General features: G+C 38.2%; 1 protein-coding gene across 3 annotated transcripts in view; it reads right to left on the reverse strand.

Annotated features, from left to right (window-relative positions):
• neto1l (neuropilin (NRP) and tolloid (TLL)-like 1, like) overlaps positions 1-17,758 on the reverse strand; it is a 66,915-nt gene that overhangs the window by 21,251 nt on the left and 27,906 nt on the right. The gene's annotated exons all lie outside the window — the stretch shown is intronic.

A 17,758-nucleotide genomic window follows, 5' to 3' on the forward strand; every position in this document is an offset into this window, starting at 1 on the left:
TAATTTCAAAAGCAATTTCATTTACAGTATACAGATATAGAGACATTTCTGAGCCACAGATCCCTGGAAGGAATTTGCTTTTGCTGTTTATTGCATCACTGAAACTAAATAATCTGGTCACATTAAAACCCAATATTTCCATTCAAGGAAGTCCAATATCTAGTATGCAAAGGTCTAATAATTGAAAATATGAATACTTCCCTTTTGGACTGTAGGGTTCTCCAAAAGTGAAATACAGGTCAAGTGATTTGAACACTGATTAAACAACTGACTTTTGGTTTGAATTTCAGCCCTGTCTTTATCATATTGTGCATTTTCAGAACAAAAAGTGGTCAACTTAAATGAAAACTCAAGAGCTTTATAATTGCCTTTCGGAAAGTTCAAAGTATCCGGAAATGTCACCCTCAATAAAAGTTCTTCAGACAGGGATTGGAGAAATCCGAGTCCATGTGTTTTGTCAGACAAATGCCTGTCAAAATGTTCAATGGCAGCCAGGAACAACATGCTTTGCGTAAAATGTATTTAAGGAATAAATGACCAGTTATTCAAAATTCATTTCAAAACAAAGGGTATAATCACTTCTATTATTTTTAAACCTTTTCAGCATCTGTTTGAATATGGTGTAATGAAAACAGCATAGTACGTCACAGAGGTTGTTTGATGGAATGATTTCTTGTTTCTAGGCCCATTTCAACAGTAAAAATAATTTCATTTATTTACAGAGGCTGAAGAAATAAGAAACAAAAAAGAAAAAAAAGGAATCACATTAAATCTGATTGTTCCTTCCTATCTTGGGCTGTAGCTGCTACTGTCTGTGCTCACTGTGAGGAAAAAAGCTGTGATTGCACAGCAGGGGCACCTTGTGTAAATGTCGCACTTTTGTCCATATTCTGCATGCTCTAATTTTTCCTGTCTAGACATGGGTCAGAGCTTTAGCGTGTGCAAGATGCATATAGTCCTGTACATAACATATGTGTTATTCTAGTTCCAAAAAAACTTATGTAGGATACAAACTTTATGCCACAGTTCCATTTTGAATAGAGACCTTTGTGTTGGCCTTTCTGACTATGGCTTTGTGTTTTCACTTTATTCAGTTTTAGTTTTCTTTCATAGAGCACCTCACTTGATTTGCACGGTGTGTACCTGCCATGTAGCTTCTTGCTCCTCCCACTCTTCCTATCCTGTCTGCCTGTCTATCCTGTCTTATTTCCCTCTATAAATGCATTATAGCAACCTCATATCTTCTCCTGAGTCCCTGGGGGCTCTTATTTCGCAGGTTCCCAGGGGGCGCGGCTTGATCTACTCCAGGGGTCCTGCCAGGCACCCGCCATTGTTATTTCATTTATGAATATTGAAAATTATCATATAAATATATCATGTCAGTTATGATAATGTAACTGTTAGTGGTACTGTTATTATTAGTCTGAGATCACATACACCACACTCTTGCGTTTTATCTATCTGTTCGTCTCTCGCTCTCTTTCTTTTTTATCTCAATTGATAAAGACAGAAGGGTGCCCACACTGAGCTTGTATCAAGCACAAGGAAGCATTTCTGCTGGGTAGTGGCAGATTTTTCCCTGCCACTGTTGCAAGAACCCTGCTCATGGGAGACTTTAAAGATATATAATATCTTTAAATAATTTTAAAGAGTGTGACCCAGACCTGCTTTACATGTAAAGTGTCACGAGACAACAATGTTGTGATTTGGCATTATATAAATAGAATATGACTTGTCTTGACTTGACTAGGTGCCTTTCTCTCATTTGTTTGTGTTACAATTACAATTACAGCAATTCAAAGCATGCCTTTATGGATTTTGGGCTAATGGGCAGTGCATAGGACACTTAAACAGAAATATATAGTTTTTTTAATCTGCATTACAATTCAGATATATTTGTAAGTTGATTCTGATTTTGGAGAATCAACGAGGCCTTTTAATGTGGTTCTGCATTACTTTCAATTTTCAGATTAAAAAAATTCCATCCAATCATTGCATAGGCTGTGATACTTGTTTCTGAACAAAATATAATGTAAATGTAGCAAGCATAATTCTTGCAACAGTAAATGGGACATAGTGGGTGAGAAGTGGCACTTAGACACTACTTGAGTGCTTTCCCTGAGGAATTTCACCACATATCCCTACAGAGTGAAATTGTTGCTTTCAACTAATGCTCAAATAATGCAAGTTAAAATAAAAGTGGTGCCTCTAGCCTTAGACAGCTACAGAACAACCTTTGCTGGTCTTTTGGGGAAAGTAATACTTAGCTTGTTCAGTTCAAACAAATCCACTTGCACAGAGAGCTGCGGTTGGCTTTCCATCTGGAGGGGTGGATAGATGAGTAGTATCCTTCAACACAGATGGTCCATTTTTTTTGGTTTCAAGAGTAAATCATAGGCTTTGAATTTAATTCCCCACAGACCTAAATAAAAGACTATTTTTAAAGCAAGTGCATGAGCTATATTAATTTGCACCTGCCAATAAATGGGGGTGTCAGTCCAAGAGGGTACGTATGAATCCAAGCAACCTGAGTAGTTGCGCTTTTAAAGATGCAACAGATGCTTGTTTTCCTCATTTTCACCATTTATCTCATCTTCATCATATCTTTTTGTCAAAAGTGAAGCAATCTAGTACAGCTTTCTTCAGTATAATTTTATTTGATGATTGAAAATGTTCACTTTAATAATTTTAAAGGAACACTAATAAATATCAATATGTAAACCTTATACACATATTAGTAACACTAAATTGTCTAAATAGTCTACAACAATAATTGATGTTACACTTTAGCTATAACTGTTTATTTAGCCTATGCATAAGCCTTACAAATGCTTTAGTGTGTGCAGTAAGGGGGGTAAGGAGCAGACAAGCATGAAGGATGAGAAAATCCAAGTAGAAGACAGTTAATGAAACAGCGACCTTCAGGTCATTGGTGCTGATATACCAGAGATTTATTATTGGGCTTTGGCATCATTTACCCACCTTCATCACAAGGCCAGGTAACCTCAGAGGAGTACATGCATGTATGCGCATGAACACACGCATGCACGCACACAGACACTGAGCGCATGCATACACTTCGTATAAAAAATATTCTTAACATAGCAAATGAGGTCCAACTAAAAGGTTGCTGTGCCTTAAAATGCTGTCTCTTTGACCCTTGACCTTTTAAGAGTCTGGCTCTTGAATTTCAATCAGGCTCCATCCCATTCCTTCCTCTGCTCCCTGTGACGAATGAATTCAATCAATTACATAGATTGATAAAAATGATTGATGGACTCTGTAAAGTACAGTGCACGTGCTATTTCAACACTTTTAGCATTAACCTTTTTTAAGGTGGTGTATTCTGTGTAGTCACACTGTAGTATTTGAGGACAAGGTGCGCATCAAACTTCAAAAGCATCTCTGAGTCTTGGTGCAATGAATAATAAATAGCATTTACTGTGCAAACACACAACTGTAAGCAGGGAAAGAAATGTCATCACTGTACACTATATGCTGACATCTGTGCTGCATGCATTCTATGCTCCAGTCTATATAACTGCATTTTCTCCATGGAGCTTGCTTTTTCCACTGCATTGTATAAGTGCTTTTGCCTGAATGAGCTGAATTCAGAGCACATCCACACTGCCACGCCCTCCCTGCTCCTCACAAAGCTCAGCTAAGAGTGTAATCTTCTGAGGCTTACTGTATTTACCCTTTGCAATGCAGTAAATGCTCATTTTAAAGCCTGGGACACAGATGCAACTTTGCCATATAGCACAAGCACATATTTAGATGCTTGTGTGAAAAATGGTATCATCATTTTACAACCTTCTGTCCTTTAATATATGCTGTGCTCATGTTTACAAGCACGCACTGTATGAAAATATTCGTCGATATCACAAAGCAGGATTTAGGGGAGATATTTGCAAATGCCCCAAGAATCATACAAGCAGCTTGCAAATGTCAGCTTACGCTAATGATGTTTCAGTAACATATTTTTGGCCCTTGCAGTATAGCAGAGGCAAATCAGTTTTGCAGCCACACACACACACACACACACACACACACAGACACACACACACAGACACACACACACAGACACAGACACACACACACACACACACACACACACACACACACACACACACACACAGACTATAAACTATTGTGATGACAATGATGATGATGATGACTCTTATTATTATTATTAGTAGTAATATAATAGTAGTAGTAGTATAATAATTATTGTGAGGACCAATATTATCATTAATAGTGAAAATTATATGCCTTATTAAAACTGGCTATGAATCAGCACTGTTAAGAATCAAATTGGTTTAGAAAATATACAGTTGAATTGTCAGGTGATGCACTTTTTGATAACTTCAATCAAAATGTACTTTAATGCTTCATAATGAAATCATGACTTCATATAATCTTGATTGTGCCTTAGCATTAACTGGTGAGCCCAATGTATGTATAACAGCTTCTGAATGAGGCTTTATTATTTTGTGGCGTTTTCCAATATTCAAAGAAAACACACACACACACACACACACACACACACACACAAGCACACAAAATCTAAATTTCCCAATGGTCTGATTTCCTCCCGGTTGCCCAGTACTGAGATTTAAATAAGCATTTGATTAAGAATCTCTGTTAAGTGGTTGGTCAAGCTAATGAATGGTTTACATTAATCACTCACACCAGGTACAGCTTTGGATGCAGTCAGCAAGAGTGAAACTGAAAGAAAGCGAAGAAAAGAGAGGAAAACAGATAATTCTACACAACCTTTTCAATCAGTACTATATAACCATCTAGGCAGAAAACACTGCCATGTGTTATTTTGCAATTTTCTCAAATATGCTTTTCTCCCCAAAACATATATATGACTTAAAATACAGCCCAAACAAAACCCACGGAAGCCAATTTTGAATAGTAAACATGAGCCATGTTGTAAATACCCATTTGACAGTGCTTCACTGACATCCTTGCATGATAGGTCAATAATCAAGAGCAGTGTTCATGAAAAGACGAGGTCACAGGATCTGCTGAGGACTGATAGGATTCATCACACCAATGGGTTTCATGGCCAGTGAGCTGGGTCTCTGCCCGAACAGTGATTAGCCACCATGTGTACCCCATAGTCATGCCACGAGGCGCACCGGTTATGATACTGCTAAGAATACAAGTGAACTAGTCTGCAGACAAAAAAGCAAGACATTGCTGATGGAGCACAGTCACATGGATTTTACTTTTTATCTGACTCATCAAGAAGGCTCAACCCACTCATGCAAACACCATCCTTAACTTAAACCTGTGATTGCAGGTCAAGGTAATTACACCCATGGCAAATGCAGTACCACATCTGACTCCAAAATGACCCAGAGGAAGTTCTCTGTAGTCAGAAATATCAGTTTCAGAAAATGATATTGTCTATCAGAACTTTGAGGTCAGACTGTGTTACAAGAGGTGTGAGTTCTGCCCTTGTGTGAATGAATGCATTATTGATACCCATAAGAGGCACAGCTATAGAGAGCCACTTATATTGGATGGTGATGCTGTGTCCTTTAGCAACATGTGGATTTTGACCACATTTATTTTGCTTAGAATATTACATGTAAAAAAAAAACATATGTTTAGCAAGACATTTTTTTTACAAGGCTTTCATCGATTAAAATATGAGTACAGATCACTGCATTAATAATGGAGACAAAAACCTGTTATTTTCTATTTTATCTTTTTTATCCTCATCTTTCTGCCTATGTATCTGTTATTGTGATATATCTATGTGCGAGAGTGCAAGAGACGGACTGTGTGGGAGAGATAGAAGGAGAGAGACCGAGAGGGAGAGAGAGGCTAGTTAACTAGCTGGTAACGCCACATCTCGTACGACACGAAATAAATGGGGGGCAGTGTGGCGCAGAAAGTAGCGCATTTGTCTTTGGAACCAAACATTCCTGGTTTGATTCCCGGCTCCTCCTAGTGTATCAAAGTGTTGTTGAATAAGACAATGCTCCCCTGGTGGATGGCATGCCTACTGCTCATGGTTCATCCATCGGGAACAAATTTCCCCATGGGGATTAATAAAGGATAAATTATCATTATTAGAGATTAACTTCATTCAGCACCCGTTCACATCAGCAGAGTTGATAATTGTCTTGAGCATGTATGCTTTTCAATGCTGTTACCTGCTATCCTTCCTTGATCCCTCCTGCAACGCCCCTGAGAAAGTAACTACAGCAAGGACACTAAGTAAAGATGATCTCAAGGCAATGCTGCATTTCAGCAGCACATAGCAAACTCATTTTCCTCATGCATCCAATCCAATTTGTACATTAGGTTTATTTTTGTGTGCTTTTGTTTGTTTTTTTACACACTGATGAACTCTATGTAAGGCTACGTTTGTCAATGAGCAAATTTTGAGCTGTTGGTTGTGTACGTGTGTAAACATATTTATGTGTGTGCATCCAGTCCTGATGGAGCAGTTACTAATCCCTAAAGGCATCACAGGTGTCCCAATCTGAATGTATCTCAGGGCCTGACACATCCCATCCAGGTTTCGTTTTGGGCAACCATGCAATAAATCAACACAGCATTGCTACTCTGCCACTCATTACTGAACACAGTGTCCTAGTAAAAGAGAGAAAGAGATATAGTGACATAAAAGGGCTGAGTGAGGACATTTCAGGGGATCTGCAAACAAAAGGGAATTTGAGAATCTGATTGCTTTTTGGAGATAGTGTTTCATTTGGCAACCATGAAATTATGAAAGGTATCGGACTTCAGTTTCAATTTTCAGAGCCACTCTGCCTCTGCTTCAGGGTGCCCAAGGGGAAATCAATGGCTCACAGAGATTTCTATGCCAACAACATGGCTCAAATTGACCCAGTAGGACAATAAACAGCAGCCAAACGCACTTAAGACGGTAGCCAATACAAACACAAGTGCATTCAAGAGTAGAGTGCAAAACAAATTGGTGGCAATTTCAGTAAAATGCACATTATGGTTACGTGGATTAAGATTACAAACGATGTGATTTCAAGGTGTTACTGTGTGAAATGTTCACCCTGATGTGAAGTATGATAGGGAGGTGGAAAAACCAAGCCCAGGGGAAAGCGATATAGTATGGATCACAATATGAGGCAGTGAGAAAGACATGCAGGTGAACAGGGTCAAAAAGAGAAGTAGAAAGAAAACAATATACATTATCCTCTAAGTGTCTTACATTTATCCATGACTGATTTTAAAATATTTCACCAGTGCAGCTTTATCTAATTTCTCCTGAGAGGATCTGGTCATTTTCCCAGAGACAAAACAAACAATGGAAAATGTACATTTATTTAATTTCCAACACCAATGTTCCCTTTGAGAAGATAATCATTTGGACATGAGTTTTCATAAAATATATTAACAATGGAGCACAGTTTTCAGGAACATAACTGGTGTACTTGCAGAAAGAAACAGCTCATGCCTGATTCTGCATTACTGAACATTTATTCACTGATGCACTTAATTCATCAATGAGACTACAACTACATTTGTTTTGAAACACGCAGGGCTGAAAGGCAGCATTCCTCAGCGGTGACATGGACCGGGAGATATAGTGGCTGTCTAGTAATCGGTGGGTAATTGCTGCAATCCCCAACTCCAACCAGATAGTGTCCAAGTGTCCTTGAGCAAGACACTGATAAGCAGGCTGAGATGGTAGAGGGGAAGTGCCATGAATTTGACTGTGAATGAATGACTGAAGCAACATTTAAAATGCTTTGTATATAACCGCAGTTGACCATAGGCAATTTGAAATTGTTAAAACAGGGAACTTCAATCATTCTTTATTGTTTTTGTTACTAGTCAAAAACTACATCCCTTTATGTTCAAAGTATCACACAAAGTCCTCTGATGTCATTATTCTTACCTATGCTGAATTTGGAGAATTGCATATGATGAAAAACTGTGGGGGGAATCTAATGAAAGAGCTTGATGAGCTGTTTTAAAGGAATTATAAAGTGTATTATGACCAGGGAACAAGCCATTATTTTAGTTATTGAATATAATTATTATGAAAGGGGAAAATTAGCATTTAAATAATGCATGCGCTTGTCTTTTCTGAGGTGTAATGCACCTATTCCACAGTGCATGTAAAACAGCTTTTTTATCATGCCTGTGATACCAGGAATCAAAGATAAAATCATGTAGAACAAGTGAGCATGCATGCTCACCAATAGTATGGGGGGGGGCAGTATTTGATTTGTGTGTTCCATCCTGATTATTCCTGTGGAATGACAGCACTGCAAAATGTTGTTTTTTGTGTAGGACACGCACCTTGTTCAGGACACACTCCTAGGTAGTACAAGCTTCTATATCTTCTTGGAGTCAAGCCTAAATTGTTAGTTTAGAATTAGAAAACTAGCTTTTACTGTGCATTTTTGACTTGAAAAAAAACATTGTCGTTTAAAAAAATAATTCTCATAATGTAGACAACTTTTCAGGGCTAAATCTGGCTTACAGTGGGTCTAAAAGCCCATTGCCACTTGTGGCTAAATTGGCAGTAAGTGCAGAAGTTGGCTCTGAGGGACTTTTTTCTCAGGAGCAATAAAGAGCACATGAATAAGTTTCTCTGCGTGGTAACCATGGAAATACAGCATCTACCTTTTGAATGAGATTTCTTCTTTTGACATCTTATTTACAAATATGTAGTACATATGTTGGAGGTGAGGATCAAATATATGAATATAAATGAAAATGAATGTAGCTGCTTAATCAGAGTTGATATAATATGCAGTGCTTTATGAATTAAAACTGATAGACATCTAAAACAGAAATTTGCTGCCTTCTTGGCTTTAAACCACTAACAACAGGGCACTGAAAACTGTTGTCTATGCAATTCTTGTGTACTACTTTTGGTATTTTTGAATCACAAGTGCAAATTGTTTGTACTTACATCTCATAGGTCTCGACAAACCTTTCCTTACTGTGCAGCAAAGCTTGAACGGGCACAGGATATTTCACACTTACTTTGTTATTGGATTATATTTTAAAAGAAAATAGAATGTGTAGAAGTATCAGACAAATTACTTCAAATGATACCGAAGCACCAGTTTAGGATTTGCTCATTATATACAAATCATAGAAAATAGAAATACATTTTTTTCAACCAACAGAAATCACCATATACATGCATAACCTAAGATGCTATTGTTTCAAGTAAATACCATAAAAGCAGGATAGAAGGTAATAGAGGGTGACTGCGGCATGATAGCTCATTTTGTCAACTGCTGGGGAGCAATGAGCCTGAAAAGGATTGCTTTAGAGAATCAGACTCCTATTTATATTGTATTTCTTATTTTGTCTTAATTTGAATCCATTTAGGGCCATAATAGTTTGCTAGGTGACAACAGTATTACATTACAACATTACAACAAAGACAAACAGATGACTATTAAATTGGATGAACTGGCTTTCAAATGAGATGTCTTTCACTTGATGGAATAATGTGCAGCATTTTAGGGCCTATATAAAATACTGTGTTCATAATCAAATCCATGCTTTTTTTTTAATCATCTGAAACTGTCTTTGAATTCATTTCAAAAGAGTGAGACATGTATACTAAGTGTTTTATGTGTATCATGTGTGATTATTTAGGGAGGACAACTCAAACCGTACCTCTTTTTTTTATCCGAAAAATTACGAAAAGACAGAAGACAGAGCTAGAGGTCACAGAGATGAAGATGCTAAGGTTCTCTTTGGGAGTGACCAGGATGGATAGGATCGGGAACCAGTCTATCAGAGGAACAGTACATGTTAGATGTTTTGGAGAGAAGGACAGGGAAGCCAGACTGAGATGGTTCGGTCATGTACAGAGCAGGGATGATGAATATATTTGTAGACGGATGCTGAAATTGAAGCTGCCAGGCAGGAGGTCTAGAGGAAGACCAAAAAGGGGATTTGTAGACATAGTGAAGAGGATATAAAGGGAGTTGGTGTGAGAGAGGAGGATACAGAGAAAAGGGTTAGATGGAGAAGGTTAATTTGCTGTGTCGACCCCTAAAATGAAAAGCCGAAAGGAGAAGAAGATACATTGATATATAAATTATGAATAAACAGGATTTAAATCTACAGATAGGCCAGGGCAGCTGTGACCTTCTTCATTTTTTACATAGTTAAAAGCTGTTTGCTCTAGGTTTCTAGTATCACAGTGAGTTGCCTCAGCTAACTTTAGCACAACAGCAAATAATTGAATATCTCAAAATGTCAAACTATTCTTTTAAATCAACAGCTTGCAGCAGAAAACTCTACCTAGATTTACTGACTACATCTACACAAGATGTTTAATGCTTCCACTTCTCCAACAGACATAAATAAATTTGCAACTCTTCCCTCTTTTCAGTGACACTTGACAAAGTCCTCATTGGCACAGCAACAAATATCTGCATGCACGTGGAGTTCTGGTAACTATCAGCTGAAATCCACCACATTCATCTTTCCTCCTCACACTGGCCTCCAGATCATGTTGCTATAGGAGTGCAACACGTGAAGCTTTTCATCACACTTTCATCCCGAGACGACTAACTTCTGCCATCACTGACAGATTTTAATGAGGAAACAATGATAAATTAAGTTTTTATGGTGTTGCAGTCTATTCAAATATCGGTTGAGAATTCATAGGCTAGTTCAGGAAGTGCCATGTATTGCTGTAAATATAAGTGTGCATATTTTCTTACTTGCATTACCTTATGTTTGCGGGATGTTTTTATTTAAATTTATGAAAGCATTGTTTTGCTCGGCAATATATTGATCAATCTATCTATTTATACATGCATTTTAATTTGAATGTCAAGATTTCTTCAAAAATGAACCTTAACCATTCATAAGTTAGTAGGAGGCTTTGATGACCCTTGTGTCAAGGTGATTCATACCCGGTTGAGTTTTATCAGTCAGCTAAACTCAGTCAAATTTATTACAAAATTTATATGACACCACAATGCAGCTGTGCAACAATTTTGGGAGTTGGAGGTATAAGAAAGAAGAAAATTCCAAAGACAAAGCTTCAGAAAAATGTAAAATAATGGTTGTCCACAAAAGATTGTGAAAAGGGGCAAATCGTGTAAGATAGGATGGAGACGGTAGAATCAACTTAAATATTTATCATCCTCTCACCTCGAACTTTTCGAGGGCTAAAAATCCAGAATATTAGCTTTTTGTGTCCTTCTGCAGATATTCTTAGTTCAAGCAAGAGCAGGAGCACTATAGTCAAGCTGAATCCATAATAAGTCACAACCAATGAGCCCAGTGCAAAGCTGCCCTTGAGGGCTAATCTATATGTAGGCTGAGTGCTTGGATTGTCCATGAAATATAGCAAGGCCAAGCATGGACACTGAGATTATGGCAGGAGGTCTAATGACTTAACTGTAGCTCAGCCTCTTTTGGACCTCATTCATATCCTTGGCTTTCTGTTTATTTGATCTTCAGTTTATCTTTTGTTAATCTCTTGAGTAAGACACAATGTAAAGGTTCGGCACGTCATTGAAACAACCTTTTTAATGTATTAAAAGGGTGTGATTTCTGCTTCAGGCCAGAGTAATAAAACAATTACTTTCATCAAGACACAGTAACATGCTTACTGCAACTAAATGAGAGTTATCATATTTACATTTCCTTTTAATCAATATCAGTCACAACACACACAAAATGTACAAATAATAATCCTCATAGTGAAATGACTGAGGCATTTGCATGCAGGTGAAAGAATGAACAGATAAATTCAGAAACTCATAAATAAATAACATTACAAATAAATAAATAAATATCATAATTCATACCAGATCTGTTCCTCTATCCTATTAGTTGTAGTTCTAATGGCTTTGCCCTCTATCACCTCCGTAGCTCATGCAGCATACTTAATATCAACCTAAAACATGGTAAGAATAATCCTCAGGAGGCTGTCATATGCTTTGCAGTCTAACTACCGATTTCATACTGAAGTTCACTTACTGAGGTGATAGTGTTGACAGTACCCCCACCTTTCAAATACTACTAAGAGAAATGGCACACATGAGGGGTTAAAACTTATTTTGTTGCATCGATATCTAAGTGTGTATGATCATGAAGCATCGAAAGCGAGACATAATTGCTTCAGAATAAATGTGCACGAATGTTCATGTTTTCTGGGAGAGGAAATGTGCGCTTGTAGAATGGGTCAGTGTGAGTGAAGGGGAAGGAGACATTGCAGCTGTCATTGTGCCAACATCTCGCTCTCTCCACTTGTGCCCTCTATCCTATCATACACAACAATGAAAGGTTAGAAAAGCTGCATTCCTTCTCCCTTTCCCTTCATCTCCCTGCCTTTGCCCATCATTCATGAGTTCGACATTTCAAACAGAAATATGTGACACGGTGACGACATTTGCAAAAATCAAGTTATGGGCCCAGTGTAAGAACTGCATAGGTCACTGTCCAACATAGGGTCCATGAGGAGGGTACTGCATTTTATTTCTGTTTCTATTTCTGCTCAGCTGTCACTGTGAGGTCAGCTTTCTTGGCCTCTATCGAGTAGGATGACAACCTTGAAACAAAGATGCCACGCTTGGACCAGCCTTCTTTCAAAATGTATGGCATGTGCTGAATGTTGCTTTGCATACAAACTAAGTAAGAGTAATGGCTTGTTTATAACGAGACATGTTCGTCAGAAACCCAGCTTGATGGGTGACCATATCCACATGACCTTGCTTGCATTCACAAACTTTCATAACACTATATTGTACGTATCATAACTATGTACAATATGGAATTTACATTGTTTACAAATTAGGAATGATACTGATTATGATTCTGTATATCAAAATTAAGACCATTATTCTATTATTGTGTCATCTCAACATAATATCTGAAATTGAAAGTACTTTTTACTGTCATAAAAAAGGAAATATGCTCTATCCAAACTACAATCCACTGCAATTGCCAAGTTGTGGCATGGGGTCCCTGCAAAAAATATTATTGGCATTGTGATTAACTTGCGGCACCTTGATTATGCAAGTTATTGTCTTGGATCAGTTCCCTCATACCAGGCTTATACCATTATTTGTCCATCATGAGAAAGTCAAGTAAATTCAGTTTTTTTTTACATACCACCAAATCACAACATGGTAGTCTCATGAGTGCGGATTGTATTGACGACATTGTTCAGCCTGCTATCTTTGTATCTGTTTGCTCTGTAATGTTTGTGCCAAATTGTGAAAATGACTTCACTGCATTCTGATTACACTGTTTGTTCTAGAAATTTGTCAGATTCAGTATTTTATATTTGTATTTACATGCAGAGAATTTGTTGTGGGGTAGCCGTACTGTAATGTATTCCTTTATTTATATGTAATCTGTAATCTTTTCATGTTTTATCAAAGAGAGGGTCACCTCCTCCCTGTATGAGTCTCTATTTCCCATCTTTGTTGTCTATCTAATCAATTTCCCACATTGCTTCATGATATACTGCCATGCATTGTGTATTTTAGTCATATCTCGAACAGTCTTTTTGATTGTCTTTCTTCTTTTGCCAGTGTTTTTTCTTATTGATTTTTCAAAATATTGCTTATTTTGGAAACTGACTTCCTGGTTCAGTTCTTCACCTATTTGTATTTTGCCTCCAGACCCAGCACCCACCCTGTCTCTGAGGTTATTTTGCTGTTCTTCCTGGCTTGTAAATTCAATTGGCATTATATTTTCATATAGTTTTCAATCATGAAAACATCCTTGCATACATGAAAGAAGAAAAATGCACCCAGGACTCACCCGCAAGTTTCTTTTCCAAGCACTCTCAGTTATGAGAAAAGTTAAGTCTCTTTTAGTATAAGGTAACTATCTATTCATTCATTCATTACCAATACTACTCATGCTGCTCACAAGAGCAGATTTACAATATCTTATTATCTAGAAGAAATCGGTGTTATCTCTGTGGCTCTTTGTAGTCCAATTGTTTAATATTATATATTAAATATTTGCAAGTTACAATGTAGATTGAGTAACAGCTACAGTAAAGTGATGTAAACTGAGTAAACTGATGATAAGAGAGGGGGGCTCAAATTTATGATAAACTGTAATCACACATTCCAGTATTAAATATACAGGAGTTTATTAACTCCAGCAGAACTTAGTTCTAAACTTGTGGTTATTTTGTCAGTCGAAAAGATTTGTAAAATTCGTCTGATTTTCACAAAACCCTTTGAAGGCACACAACAGGCCGCTTTTGGCCACAGCCATTTTACACACTGGGAAACTACATCTTAAAAACTGTATTTGCTAGAGCCTGTAAGTGTGGTCTTTCAGCAAGATTGTGCAAAATCTCCTCCAATCATTGACAGTGAAACATGGCTGGGATGGGAAGCGTTAGCTAAGGAAGAGGCCATTAAATTAACAAAAAACAATTTTCATACAGTGGCCATGTGGGAGGGAAACGGTCTATATAGCTTATAATGACAGTATTTCCTTTTTCAGAGTTTCCATCAACATGAGCATGGATTTGAAGTACAATTACATTTTATTACTCAGCCATTGTGTGTTAATATTCTTGTTTTTCAAAACAAACAGGAAGACCCGGTGCAAAGTCACATATTAATTCACTTAATAAACAGATTCTTGGCAAAAACAGGCAGCATTTTACAGATTTTGCCATATCATATTTTCTAAGACTGGCTTCTACTCCCTAGTAAGTGCATGGATATTACATGGTTTTCATTTAGATGAGTATTAAGAGTGAAAGTAGGTGAGGCTATTTTCACTCTTTTTGCCAAAATCCAAAACAGGGTTCCCTCATTTAAATTAGGCATTTATCTCTGTCAGATAATGTAATATGTAAAATATAAATATTAACATTTTTTGCAATCTACTGTATAATTTTGCATTGAGATTAAAATGTGAAGCCAAATCTATTGAAACGAAAACAACATCGACAAGAACTTTTGCAAGAATTACTTTGAAACCCTTGAAATATTCTCTCAACCTCATTTACCAGCGGCAATGGTGCCCTTTTCCCCTCCAAATAATCCTTTGCAGCTTTAAGCAAGGATAAGGCCTACTTGGCAGTGGGACACTTGCTTGCCACAAGCACAATAAGAAGGCAACAGGAAGCCGGCCAACCATTAGCTCTCAGCACTAGCTGCAGTGGTCTAAGCTGCAGGGTTGCTGTACCACAACATTGTTTTTTATTACATGTCAGACAGATTTGAGTACAAAAAAAATAACACATTCTGCCTTAGTTTAGAATTACAATATTTCTGACACTTGCCGTGATTATTCACTATCCTTGTATCACTTGCATTATTCCCCAATGCCATGTCTAACATTTATCTACTATGATGGTACCACAGACATAAGTGAAATTAAACCAACTTCTGCTTCACAGACCCTCTAATGCCAGATGTTGAGATTACTGCTGGTTAAGCTGCTCCAACTTTGGTCCCCAGAACCAAAATTACACAACAGGCCATAGTTCGTTTGTTAGAAAACAAGTGACTTCTAGGGACAAGATAAATGTCTAAAATTAAAACATGCTTCTTAATTAATAGCCACACTCTGCACTTCATAGGGGGTCTTCCCTTTGAGAATTTGTTCAATACTAACACAATGACAAATTACCAGTTATATTTTGCTAATGCTGCCTTTAAAACAACTTGAAAGCTGTGAAGAAGTGTTTTAACTAAAAGGTCCCTGTTTTGATTATCTAAACTAGACTGTCCAAAGTGCTCAGTGTGGATGGTTTCCGGTAATTGAATTTATTGCAACACTCTCTCGCATTTTGAGGGTGCACTATAAAACCATTTCTTATTCTTCTTCTCCTTTCACCTTGTCCCTTCAGGAGTCACAACAGGGAAAACCCTTCTCCAACTAACCCTTTTCTCTGTATCCTTCTGTCTCACATCAACTACCTTCATATCTTCTCTTACTACGTCCATAAATCTTCTCTTTGGTCTTCCTCTAGATCTCCTGCCTGACATCTCCAATTCTAGCATCTTTCTACCAAAATATTCACTCTCCCTCCTCTGTACATGACCAAGCCATCTCAGTCTGACTTCTATGACCTTCTTTCCAAAACATCTGACATGTGCTTCTGATAGACTCATTCCTGATCCTATCCATCCTGGTCACTCCCAAAGAGAACCATAGCATCTTCATCACTGCGACCTCCAGCTCTGACTGCTGTCTTTTTGTCAATTTAACTGTTTCTAGGCCATGCAGCATCGCTGGTCTCACTACAGCCTTGTTCGCCTTTCCTTTCATTCTGGCCGATAGTCTTTTATCACATAGTGCCCCTGTCACTTTTCTCCACCCATTCCAACCTGCTTGAACCCATCTCTTCACCTCTTTCCCACAGCCTCTGCTGCTCTGGACTGTTGATGTCAAGTACCTGAAATCCTCCAACTTCTTGGTCTACACTCCCTGTAGTCTCACCATTCCACCCAGGTTCCTCTCATTCACAGACATATACTCAGTCTTGCTGTAACTAAATTTCATTCCTCTCCTTTCCAGCGCATACCTCCACCTCACTAAATTTTCCTCAACCTGTTCTCTGCTCTCCCTAGAGACCACAATGTCATCTGCAAACATCATGGTCCATGGAGATTCCTGTCTAACCTCATCTGTCAGCCTGTCCATCGCCACTGCAAACAAGAAGGGGCTCAGAACTGATCCCTGATGGATTCTCACCTCCACCTTGATTTTCTCTGTTACCCTAAAGCACACTGCACCACTGTCTCGGAGCTAGCATACATGTCCTGCACCACTCTAATATATTTCTCTGCTACTCCAGACTTCCTCATAAAATACAAACGTTCCTCTCTTTGCACCCTGTCATAGGCTTTTTCTAGGTCTACAAAAATGCATTTCCCTCTTGCCTCCTCTGTACTAGTATTCTCAAAGCAAATACTGCATCAATAGTACTGTTTTTAGGCATGAAGCCATACTGCTGTTCACAAATGCTGACTTCTGCTCTCAGTCTACTTTCCACTACTCTTCCCCATAACTTTGTTGTATGGCTCATCCACTTTATTCCTCTATAGTTGCGGCAATTCTGCACATCCCCCTCATTCTTATAAATGGGCACCATCACACTTTGTCTCCATTCTTCACACTCCTCTCACTGTCAAAGATCCTGTTGACTAATTGAGTCAGAAGCTTTACCGCTGTCTCTCCTAGACACTTCCACACCAAGACCAATTGACTTGCCACTCTTCATCCTCTTCAATAACTTCCTCACTTCACTTTTACTAATCTCTGCTACTTTATGGTCTACAATAGTCACCTCATCTACCCTTGCCCCTCTTTCATTTTCCACATTCATCAGCTCTTCAAAGTACTCTTTCCATCTTCTCATCACTCTTCTAACCTCTGTCAATACATTTCCCTCTCAATCTTGAATCACCTGTACCTGTTGTACATCCTTTCCATCTTTATTTCTCTGTTTTGCCAACTTGTATAGATTATTCTTTCCCTCCTTACTGTCCAACCGAGCATACAAGTCATCGTACGCCCTTAGTTTTGCCTTTGCTATCTCTATCTTTACCTTACATTGTTTCTCCCTGTGCTCCTGTTTGTTCTCTTCAGTCCTCTCAGTGTCCCACTTGTTCTTTGCTAACCGCTTTCTCTGAATATACACCTTCACTTCCTCATTCCACCACCAAGTTTCCCTGTCTACTTTGCTTCCAAATGATACACCAAGTACTGTCTTACCTGTCTCCCTGATAGCACTAGCTGCAGTTGTCCAACCATCCGGAAGCTCTCCCTG

Source organism: Fistularia commersonii, chromosome 8 (assembly GCF_037954325.1).
Source record: "Fistularia commersonii isolate RoL2024-O1a breed Wild chromosome 8, RoL_Fcom_v1.0, whole genome shotgun sequence".
Taxonomy (NCBI): domain Eukaryota; kingdom Metazoa; phylum Chordata; class Actinopteri; order Syngnathiformes; family Fistulariidae; genus Fistularia; species Fistularia commersonii.